The sequence below is a fragment of the Pinus tabuliformis genome, chromosome 8 (assembly GCF_031772625.1).
Source record: "Pinus tabuliformis cultivar Carrire ecotype Pingquan chromosome 8, CPIR1, whole genome shotgun sequence".
NCBI classification, from domain to species: domain Eukaryota; kingdom Viridiplantae; phylum Streptophyta; class Pinopsida; order Pinales; family Pinaceae; genus Pinus; species Pinus tabuliformis.
In genome coordinates, this window is record NC_142294.1 from 920467724 (window position 1) to 920481883 (window position 14160).

The window sequence follows — 14160 nt, forward strand, 5'->3', positions numbered from 1 at the left end:
AAGAAATCATAAATTACGAGTGGTTGAGCAATGCATGTTACCATTTGCAATAACTTCTCAATTTAAGGATAAGGTGATGTGTGATGTGGTAAAATTAGATACATGTGGGATGGTCTTGGGTAGCCCGTATTTATATGATAGAAAAGTGATATTTTACTGGGAACATAATCAATATCACTTGTTCAAAAAAGGAATTGTATATGTTGTACATTTTCATCACACAAATCTCTCTTTTCACAGTGAAATAGTTAAACACAAGCAACTTATGTCAGTAAAGATGTTGTTGTACAATCTAAAGAACCTAAGCAAGAGATCATTAAAGTTAATCACAAACAAAGAGATATACTTAAGGAATCCAAAATTATACATCAACAAGAGTTGCAACATGATAAGTTGAGTTTTGTTTCGGTTATGAAAGGAAAGCAAGGTATGGTTTTAGCTATGTCAATACTTTCAATGTTGTTAATGGGTTTATTACTGTTTAGTGGTGCCTGCATATTAGCAACAAAAATGAATATAGATGTGGGTGAAAAAAGACTTGATATATTCTGCAGTTTGTGTGTTTTGCTGACGATTGCATGGATGAGTAAAGTGTATAGGCCCAAAACAGGGTGGACAGATACCGACCAAGTGGGAAAATGAAACCCACATTCTTTTTATGGAACTTAAGCCTTTTGGTGGTCCAAAGGGTCTCAACGGGGAGGAAGTGATCCAAAATTGATCAATGGATGATTAAGGATCTAGAAAAGGGCAAAATTCAAAATTGTTGGATTCGAGCAAAACTAATGTCATCGCGTAGAGCTCAGAAAAACAATTCCAACGCAACTTGAACGAGCGAAAACCGAGTCCATATGTGAAAGTTATTTAAAGTCAAAATTTTCAAGGCAAACTCCAAAAAGTCAAAGTCACAGTCAACGGGCAGTCAATGATTAACGAGCTGTCAAAGTCAACGCTGACGTGGCAGTTGACTGGATGCTAACTGCGTGATGATGTGGCGATGAAATGGCACACTGTTGTTGGGTGCATGAGAACTAATCCCAAGGCGACATGTGGCCCTATCAGAGGGCAACACCTGGCCTCGTCGGATTCGCCAAAACTGGTTAAGTGTCTACTAATGGGATTTGCTAACTCCGACGGGCTGATGATGTGGCGATGAAATGGCACACTGTTGTTGGGTGCATGAGAACTAATCCCAAGGCGACATGTGGCCCTATCAGAGGGCAACACCTGGCCTCGTCGGATTCGCCAAAACTGGTTAAGTGTCTAGCGGAGCTAATGGGATTTGAACATGTGAATTACAAATCCGACACCTCACCAATTGGGCTATATGGTTCTTGTTTAATGAAATGGAGGCACTTTTATTTAAAGCAGTTGTATGGTATTAAACAAAAAAAAAATTATGGCGGAGTCTGCCATTAATGGCGGCCCCACCATATCTCCGCCACACTACATGCCTTACCCCATCCGATCCACCATTTCATCACCTATCTGCGCCAGCTGTCCACAAAACTTACCACACCTATCCGCCCATCATTAATATTTCGAATATATTAAAATATATGCCAATCCCTCCAACGACGGAGGAGGGGGGGTCGAGATTTGATCCCTCGACCTCCAAAACTTTCAATTATAGAAGTTTACCAATGCGCCAAAGGGAGAACAACTGAAATAGCACGCAGCAGATAGGTACTTATATAGGTTCAAGCAACGAGACTTAGAACTTTGAAGACACTTTTTGGGAGATCCGGGAAGCCTTTTTCAGAACCGAGAGTTGCTATAAGATCCTGAGACAGAGCAGATTACATCTGGATGGTGTAGGATTGTCTATGAAGCAATATTATTTTGATGTATTTATGTTTTTTGAATTTTTAAATATAAAAGGCTTCCCCATTGAAGACCAGTGCCCAGAGATATAGGCTTGAAGATAGTCGAACTCCATTAACATTCTCTTGTGTCGATCTTATTTTCATGTTTTGTTGTTCAATTTGCTGCAAATTTCTTATCAGTTCTTCATGCTTACGTGTTTAATGGTGTTTTTAAGAATCATGCATTAACACTATTTTAATAGTAAATAAATCATATTTCAATTAAAGATCTATTTGGGATCAAATATGGCCAATAGTGAGGAATCTCCATTGTTCCTACACATAAATGTAGGAAAGAGCTAGCAAGGGCTTGCAGTAAAACCAAAGATTAAGCTACTATAAATAATAAGGATTTTCCACGCCGATCACCACCAGAACATAACCAATACGACCACACACTATTCTAATACCTTTAAAACAATCCCAATCAACATATTAGTGAGTCATGTAAACAATACGATTACATATTATGCCTCATACAACATCTATATAATTGATGCGTGCAATAACCAAAACTCCTTAACATTAGCATGGCATTCACTTGATACAAACAACAAAGTCCTTATAGTAATCACAAGCACAAACATAAGGTTATACCTATCTTATAAAAGTTCTGGCAACTGAGAGTGAGATTCAAACTCTCCACCCAACCATAGACAATCTACAATGAGTTCTCACTTGCAACTGTTACCCCCAGGCCAGATTCCAAAGCTTGAGGTAGAGTGCTTTTGAGGGTTTTTTTAACCAAAGAAACCACTGAAACAGGGTGCTACCAGGCCACATTGCCTTCATCCACCAAAGGAAAGCCTCTGTCTTCTCTATGATGCTTGTGCCTAACAAGATTTCAAGAGGGTTCTTCAGTTGGTATTAACTCTCTCCAGCGCTCAATAACACAACTTGAGAGACTACCTTCTCTGCGCTCTTCCGCAACAATTCTAGACGACGTCTTCCTTGCCTCTTCCACAACTTCTGCGTACTCAGAAAACTCCTCCTCTCTGCATATGCTAGTGTGTCCCTCCTTGAAAGGGAGATAGCGCATGTATCCCTTGATGGCCGTGTCCCCCACACCCCCTTTTTCCTTTCTTTCCAACCAACTAACTGTCCATTCCTTTCCATGATTGTACAACAACCAACCTCGTGGACAACCCAACTCATGCTACCTTAATGTTTTTGTCATGTTCCTACTTGTGGTTATAGTTAAAGGACACCTACCCATGTCCCTTCTTCTTTTAGTTTTATGGCATAGTTAAACCACTCAACCAACCAAGACTAATATTTAAAACAACAATTCCTCAAGCAATCTCCTACTTCAAGCAACGAAATCCATGTCCCTCAACCATTTAAGATCATTTCAATTATTTACAAGAGAGAAATATTAACTAGGGGATGTCACAATGGTAATGCTTGTACCAAAACATATTCAAGTTCTTTCTTTATTTGGAGGATATAAATGACCCCTAACCTTACCATGCCACAACTCAAGATCTATATATGCCTATAAATAATAGACTAAAGGTGTTGTGAATAACATTATGGAATGGTTTACAAAGCTTTAAATTCTCCCATCTATTGAGGATACACATATATCAAATACATTTTATAATGCATGCAATCCACCTACTATGATACTTAATCCTTGAAAAACTACTAATATCTCTATATACTTGTTTGTGGTAAACCAAAAGCATATCTAAGTTCTTTATTTCTTCGAGAACATAAATAACTCCTAACCTTGCGATACCACCTTTCAAGATTTATATACACCTATAAGTAACAAAATAACATGTACTAATCCCATCAACATAGGTTGCATGGTGGATGTCTTGCATCAGATGGTGTTTGCCAACCAATATAGGGGCACCCCAAACTCAAAACTCGGTTTACCTGTCTAGCAAGACTTGTGTGCAATTGCACAAGAATTAAGAGCATACTAACAATCCGAGTGATTCAATCCCAAGTCTACTTGGTGATAAACAATAGGGTTACTAATTGCAAAGTCAGCAAGAGAGGCAGGAAAGTGGGAATGGTTGAAAAAATGGGCATGGTTGAAAAATGGGAAAGGCAACAAGAGAGGCAAGAAAGTGGGCATGGTTGAAAAACGGGAAAGCCCAAGTCACTGATAGAGTAACACACAAGAAATAGGGATTCAGGGCCCCACGAGAGTACCTAAACATGGTAAGCTAGAATTGTAGAGGCTATCCATGGAGAAGGGGACCGGGGTTGGGGCCCATAGCTGAGGGTAAAGACATTATTTGCCTTATGGAAACACACGAACACAATGGATGTAGAATTCTAGACTTTGAAGGATACACTAAAATCTTTGTTTGGAATGAAGAAACAAAATTAGGTAAAGGGCATGGAGGAATAACAATCCTAATAAAAGAAATATGGATCAGGATTATAAAACTGGAGAAAGAAGACCCAAATAAACAATTTATATGGCTGAAAATAATAGATATGGACGCAACAATATCGCTGGATGCTTGCTTTTTTGCCCCAAAAAGCTCAAAATTCTACAAGAAAAGAAACTTAGATAGTGAATATCCATATGCGACATTAAAAAAGATATTTCAAGCTTTAGTACTAAGGGATAAATATTCCTAATTGTTGATTTTAATGCAAGAACAACAAACAATCGATATATTCAGTTGGGCAGTGATATGGGAGAGGATAACAATCCGTTATGGCTTAGAGAGAATGAAGAACACCCTTGGATGAGGATATTACAAGATGGGAAAGGGAAGGTTTCACACTTTGGAGTAGAACTATTAAGCATTTGTAGCCTAAATGACATGGTCATATGTAATGGCATGAAAAATTGGCCAAATAACAAAAGAGATAAAAGACATGTTTGCAATAGTATGTTGATCCCCTTAATACACAAAGATTTAAAGGTATGTAAGAAATCTAGGCCTATGAAGAGGATCGCAAATACCTTCCCAACTAATCCTTGGTATGATAAAGAATGCAAGGATGTAAAAAGATTTCTCAAAGAAAAGTCAAGCAAAGAAAATAGTATTCTATATAAACAATTGATAAAATCAAAGAAATAAAGTTATGTGATTTCAAGAAGGAAGGAATTAATTTCCTTGGGAAAACATAATCCCAAAGGTTTATGGAAGGAACTACAACAAAAGAAAAAGAAAATAGAAAACACTATCACAGAGGCTCAATGGTTAGACTATATAAAACTTCTTTATGAGCGGACAAATGAGAAAAGTAAGCCTCCCCTAATTGTCTCCTCAACATAGATATTTTCGATTGTTAATATTGAATAAGCTATACAGAAATTGGCAAATGGCAAGGCGTAGGACATTGACAGTTAGCACACATAATTTTTAAAATGGGGAATGAAGTTTCTAGCCCCACAGAGTCAATCACGATAGTTTTCTGGTTGAGTGGACAATCAATGTTGTTATACCTCTTTGCAAAACCGGAGATATCAATAACTCTTCTAACTACCATACTATTATGATCAACCCTCTTCTCGGAAAACTTTTTGGGAGCATGCTAGAGTGCATAATCAGTGAATGCACAGAAAAAGAGGGAAAAAGAGCAAAGGGACAAGCTAGCTTCAGGCCTAAGCATTCTACCTTTGATCATTGCATCACTCTAAGACACTTCATTGAATTTTTTTGGGACAACCAAGGTAGGGAAGCATTTTGTTGCTTTGTTGACTTCAAAAAAGCCTTCGATACCGTCCCTAGAGATAAACTATGGCACAAAATGGAAGAACTAAAGGTCCCAAAGGAATATAGGGCAGTTGTTCATAAGCTTTATGAGAGGGTTAGAGCTAGAATCAGAACAAAAGAAGGCATGTCTGAATACTTTGACAGTGACATAGGAGTCAAACAAGGATGTCCTCTTTCTCCCACATTACTTGGTTTATATATTGATAATCTTGAAGAGTGGATAAACAATACCAAAGGAGAAGGCATCCAACTGGCAAGATATGTGGTGAAACTACTTTTATATGCAGATGACCTTATTCTTATCGCTAAATCAGCATAAGGTTTAAGAGAACACTTGAAAGTTCTGGAACTCTTTTGTCATGATTTTTTCTTTGAAAATAAAGAAACATCAGGGTACTTTTCTCTTTGAGGGCAGCCCCTTGGAGGTGGTAGATGAGTACACGTATTTAGGAATTGACTTTCACTATAGCCTTAGCTGGGAGACATGTAGATCAAAGAGAAGCCAAGGAGGGTGGACAACTTCTTACCTCCTTCAAAACAGGGATAGACAGGCAAAACTATGGGATTGGAAGACTAAGAAAACCCTCTTTTGCCAGTTATCTTCTATGGTTGCGAAATATGGGGGAGTAAATGTCATCCCACAAATGGCGACAAATAGAAAGAATTCAAAAGCACCTGATCGCAAGTAGCCGTAAAGTTAAATCAACGGTCCCATATGTTTCCAATTGAGGCATCAACGATCATTCATTTGCTAAGTTATCTAAAGAAGGTTGAAAATATGGATAAGCACCGATGGCCCAAATTGGTTGTTGAAGAAGAACTAAAACGCCGGAAAAATACATAAATGAAACAAAACAAAAAGTAGTTAGGCAAATGGGACATAAATCTACTTGATTGCCCTCACGCTAAGGAGGAGATAAAAAGGTGGGTGTTAGAAAAATTTATGATTGCCATGTGGACAAAGCAGATAGGCAAAAAGAGAGCATATTATGTCATAGAATTTAACCCAACGTGGAAGCATAAATGATAAAGAGTATTTGAGTTCCTCAATCAAGGGAGCATCTAAAATTTTAATTGCTCGGTTGAGGACTAGTTCACATCATTTAAGACTGGTAGATGGGCGGTCCCTAAGGAAGATTGGGAAGAAGGAACTTGCATTTTTTGCAACAAAGGGGTGGTAGAAACAAAATGACATTTTATCAAAGAGTGTGTAGCGTATGAATTTATCTGTCATCAGTTTGTTAGCAGCCTAAAGGTGAACAATGTTAGCGAGCTTTTTGAGGAGACAAGACTTCACAAAACAACAAATTTCTTATTCAAGATCCATAACAACAAAATCAACCTAGAAAAAAAAATCTGAATATGGTTTAAGTAATAGTAGATAATCCCTTAGACCACAAAGTCTCTTTGTCATCATTAAAACCATTTCATTTCATTCATTCAATTCTCCCTATTAAAAAAATTGAAATAAAATGTATTGTTTATAAAGTTATAAATTCTCTTAGACATATTGAGAGGGCATATATATATATAATTGTCCCACTTACATTTGTTACACCTATATAAAACACATAGTGTAACGAGGTGGAGGAGTTGCCCGGAAAGTTATGGAAATTCTGGTTATATTTAGAGAAAATTGGCAAAGATTTTTGTAAATCCAAGTTATAGTTGTTAAACTTCAAAATTTTAAGTGTCCTCAATGTTTTTGATGGTGCTGAATCGGTTTCCACCATCAAAAACAAGATTCAAACACTGTCTCTACAAATTTTTTGAAATTTTTTACCCGAATTCGGCCACTTTTGACTGTCCGGCTACTTTTGACGGTTCCTATATAAAATCGTCCCACCTACATTCGTTTTCGACCGTATTCCGATAAATGCCGCTGTTGTTGGGATGGATAAGGATTGTGGGCTTTTGCACATCAAATATTTATAACCAGAAATCCTTTTCCGTTGTTGATTCTCCTCATGCGAATGCTTGGAGTTGAACAGAAATCATAATTCCTCATCAGTACAACAATACCATGATATTTTGAAAGCAGTTGCGCTGTAAGGTGAGTTGAATTATAGTCATTGCTTTGTGATTGCAATACGTGTGGTATCTCATTTTTATCTGCACGAAACTAACTAAAATTTGCAACACCAAACTTATCATGGAAGAAGAATTATGTGATCACTTTGAATGGCACAATAAATGTTTGATTATCAGGTACAACAACTAGCAATTCCATGTGTCAGAAGTAATCCTTAATCAGGGTCGAAGAACTGAATGCAGTATTCAGTGGCACTGCCATTTCGGGAAGGATTCGTATATATGCGGCAGTTTTCTGTAACATGTGCATTGGAATTTGAGTTCTATAAACTCTATACTATTCAGAGTCGAAATTGCTAGGACTTGTACCCACGCATATACTCCTGTTTTTCACTTATCCACATTAACACTCTCCTCATTGTTTTTTGTTTTTCAGTACGAAAAAAACATAATTGTATATTGATATCAGATATTGAAGATAACAGATGCCTTCAAATGTTTCACAATATAAGAGAAAACTTCTGTGATGCCAATCCACATGTCGGCCAAGAGTTGGCACTTACAAAAACATGTAAAGGGAAAATAAACTGTCCATAGCCCATATACATAACCAGATTTGAATACTTGCATGACATAGATGCATGCCAAAACAGAAAACAAAAATGTAAAGTAGATGCCATCAGAAGGTAATCTACTCCATCCCACTGTCTGTTCAGTGTGGATTAGCAGCATATCATCGCCCCAGATGATTAAAAGCAAAATAACCGTTTAAGATGAGCAGAGTTACAAAAAATTATACAAAAATTGAGAGAAGGTGGAGAAACTTAGCCAGGGAAAGGGACGTTTTCAATATCAATGACCTTCTGATCCATGATAATTTCTAAGTGCATTTTTCCAGTGTTACCATTTAAGCCCCTCTTCGATAATTCATCTGCATCCATATTCTATTCCCTGTCAACATGCCTGATAGTGGAGTTGCTGAGTTGCTTCCATAGTAGATCGATCCTCTTCAGCCATCCAAGTAATAATGGATTTGTGATGTTAGCATATCCCATTATTTGATTGATTATAACTTTTGAATCTCCATGGATATGAAAGAGAGGAATATCCAGTAAATTTGTGAACCATAGAAGGCCCCATAAGGCCATTGCCTCAGCCTTTGTATTAGTGCCACTACCTCCTTGCCAGAAACTTTTGAAAGTTAGTGCCTCTGAGATGGCAAGCCAAAACCCACAACCACATGTGTGTCATTGCGCAGCCCCATCATAAAAACCCATAGGGTATATCAGCTGAACTTCAGTGATCTTATGTCTAGGAGCCATGGAGCATATGCCTTTTGTGGAAGATAGAGTGTAGCAGATGATAACATTTTCAATAATCTTGTTGAAATTTCTAATGCAATTCTGAAAGATATAGTTGTTTCTCCACTTCCAGATTTCCCAAAATAGAATAGGCAGAATAATTCTCCAGTCAGCCTTTTGAGAGGTCCATCATTGTAGACAGTCCACAATGCAAGCATGTTGGACATATGGAAAACCAATGTGAGAAGAAAGTCCTTTCCAGACCTGAGTTGTAAGTGGACAAGTGAGAAAGATATGATTGTTGCTTTCGGATTCCTCTTTACAGATAGGACAGATGCCAGGTCCATGCCATTGTTGCTTTTGTAAATTTTCCCAAGTAAGATTTTTGTTATGGAAAACTAGCGAAGTAAAGAGAATGATTTTGTTAGGGATATTAGATTTCCAGAAGGCAAATAAAACGTGTTTCTTAGTCAGATTTGCATCCTCGGAACAGAGAGAGAGGTATATATCTGCCACATTAATGTTATCTTTCTTCATCTTCCTTGACCAGATTAATTTGTCATGAATTCCAACACAACAAATCCCAAGTTTTTTCATCCCAACAATAATGCGATTCCATTCTAGGTCCCAATGACCAGATAGACCCAATTCCTGTGCGCACTTCCAGATTGGATATGGACCCCTCCATGTAGAAATGGCTTGACACCAGTAGAAAATGCCTCTTCTATTTAGAGTATATATAAGTTGTTCCGGGATATTGTCCACATCACCAGAACCCAGGATGCAATTAGAGCCAATGAGAATGTTGTGGCTCGAGCCAATATTCCAAGCCAGGTGTTGTAGGAAGATCTTAGTGACCTTTTGGAAACTGAGCCAGATGGCAGATCCATTTGTAGCTCCAATGGATCCCTTTCGGAACCAGTATATAAAATCATGATTCTTTAAGTATTTTTGTCTGATGACCAGACTCCAGGTTCCAGTACCAAAAATGCCCCTCCACAGAGACTTCATTAGTAATGCCTGTCCAAATCGACGGAGGTCTAGAATTCCCCATCCCCCCATGGCCTTCAGTAGAGTGATCTTGGATATCTTAGATAAGTGAAATTTCTTTTGCTCATGACTACTCCCCCATATAAAATTAGCCATAACCCGGTTGAGTGAGTGAATGATGGCAGCGGGAATATGGAAAAGATGGGCCCAGTATACCCCAAGTTGGTTTAGGAATCCTTGGGAAAGGATGACACACCCTCCCAGGGATAGATTTCTATATAACCATCCAGAAATTTTCCTAAAAAATCTATCAACTAGCCAAAGCCAATTGACATTCCTATAATTACAGGGTTTAATATGGTATCCCAAGTATTTCATACCCAAACTCATCAACTTGGCATCAATACCAAACATGTTTTTTATGTATGCAATGATATCCAAATCACAATTTCCATGATACAAAATAGATTTTTGAGCATTCATATACAGACCAGTAGCATTGGAAAATTTTATGAATATATGAAAAAGGCATAACCAAGTGAGACGATGCAACATACCCATGATCAGCACATTGTTGACAAAGAATCCATGAGATATGTTGATGTTGTGGCCTATCTTGAGTGCCTGGAAATGATCTCGTTCCACAACACGAGAGATGTGCAGGCTTAGGCCGTCCATAGCTAGAATAAATAATAATGGCGACAGCGAGCAACCCTGTCTTAGTCCCTGTCCAGCCCGGAAGAATTTTGAAGGGTATCCGTTAATGATCACAGAATAATCCACATTGATGACGCACGCCATAATCCATTCCACACATTTGAGATGTAAGCCAATTTTGAAAAGGACCAACTTGAGGTAACCCCAATCCAGGCTGTCGAAAGCCTTCCTTAGATCAACTTGCAGGATGGCAGCATTTAGATTTTTTGCATGGATCGAATGCATACATTCTTGTGCATTAGCAACGGCGTCACCATAATTTAGGTTAGTAGTTCAGACACATGGGATTTCATTTAGCATACAACTAGTCACCATAATTCGGGTCGGTACCTGACACATGGTGTTGAAATTTTAGCTATGGTTAGTCTTCATAAAATTATTTATTGTCATTATACTCTAGAAAAACAAAATTAATTATTATTATTATTTCTAGCATGTTCAACTTGCTTTTGATTTGGTCAAAAATGCATTTTTGTAAAGAAGAAAAATATTATTTTATTTGTAATTATAAGTTGCTCGACATGTGGTCAAGTCGGCCCTTCTAGATGGTCAAGTCGGCTTGCCTAGAAACTCACTCATTCGGATCGGATCAACCCTTCTAGATGTTGAAGTCAATTTGCCTAGAAAGACACTCATTCAGATCTCATGATGCCTATATAAAAAGAGCTCCATTCGTCCTCCTTGATACACAGTTCGATCACACATACATTGCTCATCTGTTCTCCTATGCAAAGGTATTCAAAGAAGGGTTCAAGGGTTAGATCAAGCAATGAAGAATCTCTTCTATCTTTCATTGAGATCTATATTGATTAGTTGCTCTTGTGGATCAAGTATGAGATATGCACATTATTCTTGTGATTTGAACTCTGGTGGTTTGAGATATGCTCCTTAATCTTGTGACTTGAAAGTTAGTACTAGGCCGAGACCTAGTAGGATACTCCAAGCATTCTTTTAGTGGTTCGAAATCTCTTGAAGATCTGCTTGCCAAGATCTAACTCAGATCTGTCCCTAGTCCGACATCTAAGCTACTCTACGATTGTGATTTGGTCTGTGTTTTGTGCTTCCACAGATCTGTATTTGATCTGAAGTCCGAGCCTTAGAAGGGAAGAGATTCGAGCTTTGTCTTTGTTGTATGGTATTGATCTTGTTGGGGATCTTGTTGGACTGCTTGTTGACATTTGCATTGGAGACTTAGCACTTGTGGAAACCATCTTGTGGTCAGTATTATCTATGTCTTGATGTCTTGTTGAAGGATCTCTCTAAGGAAAAGCTTGATTGGTTTTCCCCTTTGTGGGGTTTTGCCCTAGTCTTTGACCTAAACACTGGTGTCTCTTGCTATTGTGCACTGTGATCTCTACTTTCTTATCACTGCTATTGGTTGAATTTCTAATGTATAATTGCTTGATGAAAATTGAATAAAATAATGTTAAGTTATGGTATATTCTATGCTTATAACAGTTTACTTCTTTTTCTTATTATATTCCACAGATTAGCAATCACATGTACATAAAGTAAAGTGCATATAGAACATTAAATGATCGACAAAAAACAAGCCAAGACAAGAGACACAAGATGTGGCGGCTAGCCAAGGACAAACCCCACAATATGTGGGGAAACCCTTTCATCAAATCTTCTTTTATCTTCAATAATTCAGCAGAGAGAAATAGTACAATAAATCTGATTCATATCAGCAGTAGAAAACCCTAGATCAACAGCATCAGCATTAGCGGCTTCATCATCAAACTAGGGCAGACGATATCTTACAAATCGACTGTCAGATCAGCTTGATTCCACCACCAAAATTTGTGGCTTCCAGAGGAGGTTCAGATGAACCTACAACGCAGTTTAGATGAGGAGATCTTATAGTCCACGCAGGTCAATCTTTACTTCTGCAGTTGCAGCTTCAGTTTCGGCAACTTCCGACTTCAAACTAGGGCAGTTGATATCTTGCAAACTGTCCGTTGGATTGACTTCATTCCACCACCAAAAGTTGCGGCTTTCAGAGGAGATCCAGATGGACCTACAATGTAGTTCATATGAGGAGATCTTCTAGTCCACACAGGTCAATCTTTACTTCTGCAGTTGTAGCTTCAGTTTCGGCAGTTTCCGGCTTCAAACTAGGGCAGTCGATATCTTGCAAACCGTCCGTCGGATTGACTTCATTCCACCACCAAAAGTTGCAGCTTTCAGAGGAGATCCAGATGGATCTACAACACAGTTCAGATGAGGAGATATTCTAGTCCACGCAGGTCAATTTTTACTTCTGCAGTTGCAGCCTCAGTTTCAACAGCTTCCAGCTTCACATGTGTGAGAGAGAGACCCTTTTCAACGCAGTAGAGAAGAGACTCATTTCTGCGCAATAGAGAGAGAGAGATGTGATGAGATGAGAGTGAGTCCAAATGAGGAAAAGTCCTCTTATATTTATACACAACGTTGGTGTTTGAATAGATGCGACTATTGGGCTTCTGAGCCTACATGAGTTGTAGGTCGGCTTGATAATAATTCCATTATCAAAATAAATTCATATCTCCATGAATACTTATCGGAATCGGATGATCTTTATATCAATCCTACACCTCTCGACGAGAGGAATCTAATAAAAATATTATCAGCCATGAATAAGATGACCTACATGAAGTTTTGCCCTAGTTGTCAATTTTAACACTTCCTCTCAACTAGGGAGAACTTCATCTGCAATCTGTCTATCGGTCGTTACTATTCATCCATCAAATGCACTGCCCTGTACAGCCTGACCCTTGCCCTGCTCTGCTCTATTCTGCCTGTTCTACTTTGTCTTGTTCTGCCCTGTACTGATCTGTACGACTTTGCTCTATTATTCGCTGCTCTGGTTTGTTCTGTTTTGCTCTGCTTTTGTCCGAATTATGAAGAAGAAGAAATGATCGAGGATGTATCATACTGAATCAAAGTCAGTCTCAGAGTATGTACCACTGGTCCCACACCAGTCTCAACCAACCTGAAGTCAGCGTCATAGTGACTACAACTCCACTGGTCCCAGACCAGTATCATCCTCCACTGACTCAAAGTCAGTCTCAGAGTGCGTACCACTGGTCCTAGACCAGTCTCAACCGACCCGAAGTCAGCTTCATAGTAAGTAACACTCCTACCACTGGTCCCAGACCAGTATCACAGTATCAGAGAGTGTACCACTGGTCCCAGACCAGTCTCAACCGACCCGAAGTTAGCGTCATAGTATGTGCCACTCTCACTGGTCCCAAACCAGTACTGCACTGACACGAAGTCAGTCTCAGAGTATGTACCACTGGTCCCAGACCAGTCTCAACCGACCCAAAGTCAGTTTCATAGTATGGTACAACTCCTACCACTGGTCCTAGACTAGTATCATTGATCCCAGATCAATGGAGGTCATCCTAGCGTAGGGAGTACGTTAGATACAACGATGCGTCCATCGGTACTACTATGGTCCCTAACTTCATTTCCTTGCTCATTGATCAGATGAGAGGTACTTCCCATGAGTCCCAGACTGCATGGGTAGGATGCCTCGACAGGAGAACTTAATCAATCCCGTCCTCATAGGAGAACACA

General features: G+C 38.8%; 1 protein-coding gene across 7 annotated transcripts in view; it reads left to right on the forward strand.

Annotated features, from left to right (window-relative positions):
• The first annotated feature begins 7405 nt into the window (after positions 1-7405).
• LOC149238529 (chaperone) overlaps positions 7406-14160 on the forward strand; it is a 227242-nt gene continuing 220487 nt past the window's right edge. For 6 of the 7 annotated variants that reach the window (XM_089373073.1, XM_089373074.1, XM_089373071.1 and 3 more), the window contains exon 1: positions 7406-7610. The gene's annotated coding sequence lies outside the window, so the exon portion shown is untranslated. The remainder of the gene's footprint in view (positions 7611-14160) is intronic. The other variant, XM_089373069.1, reaches the window with a different exon arrangement.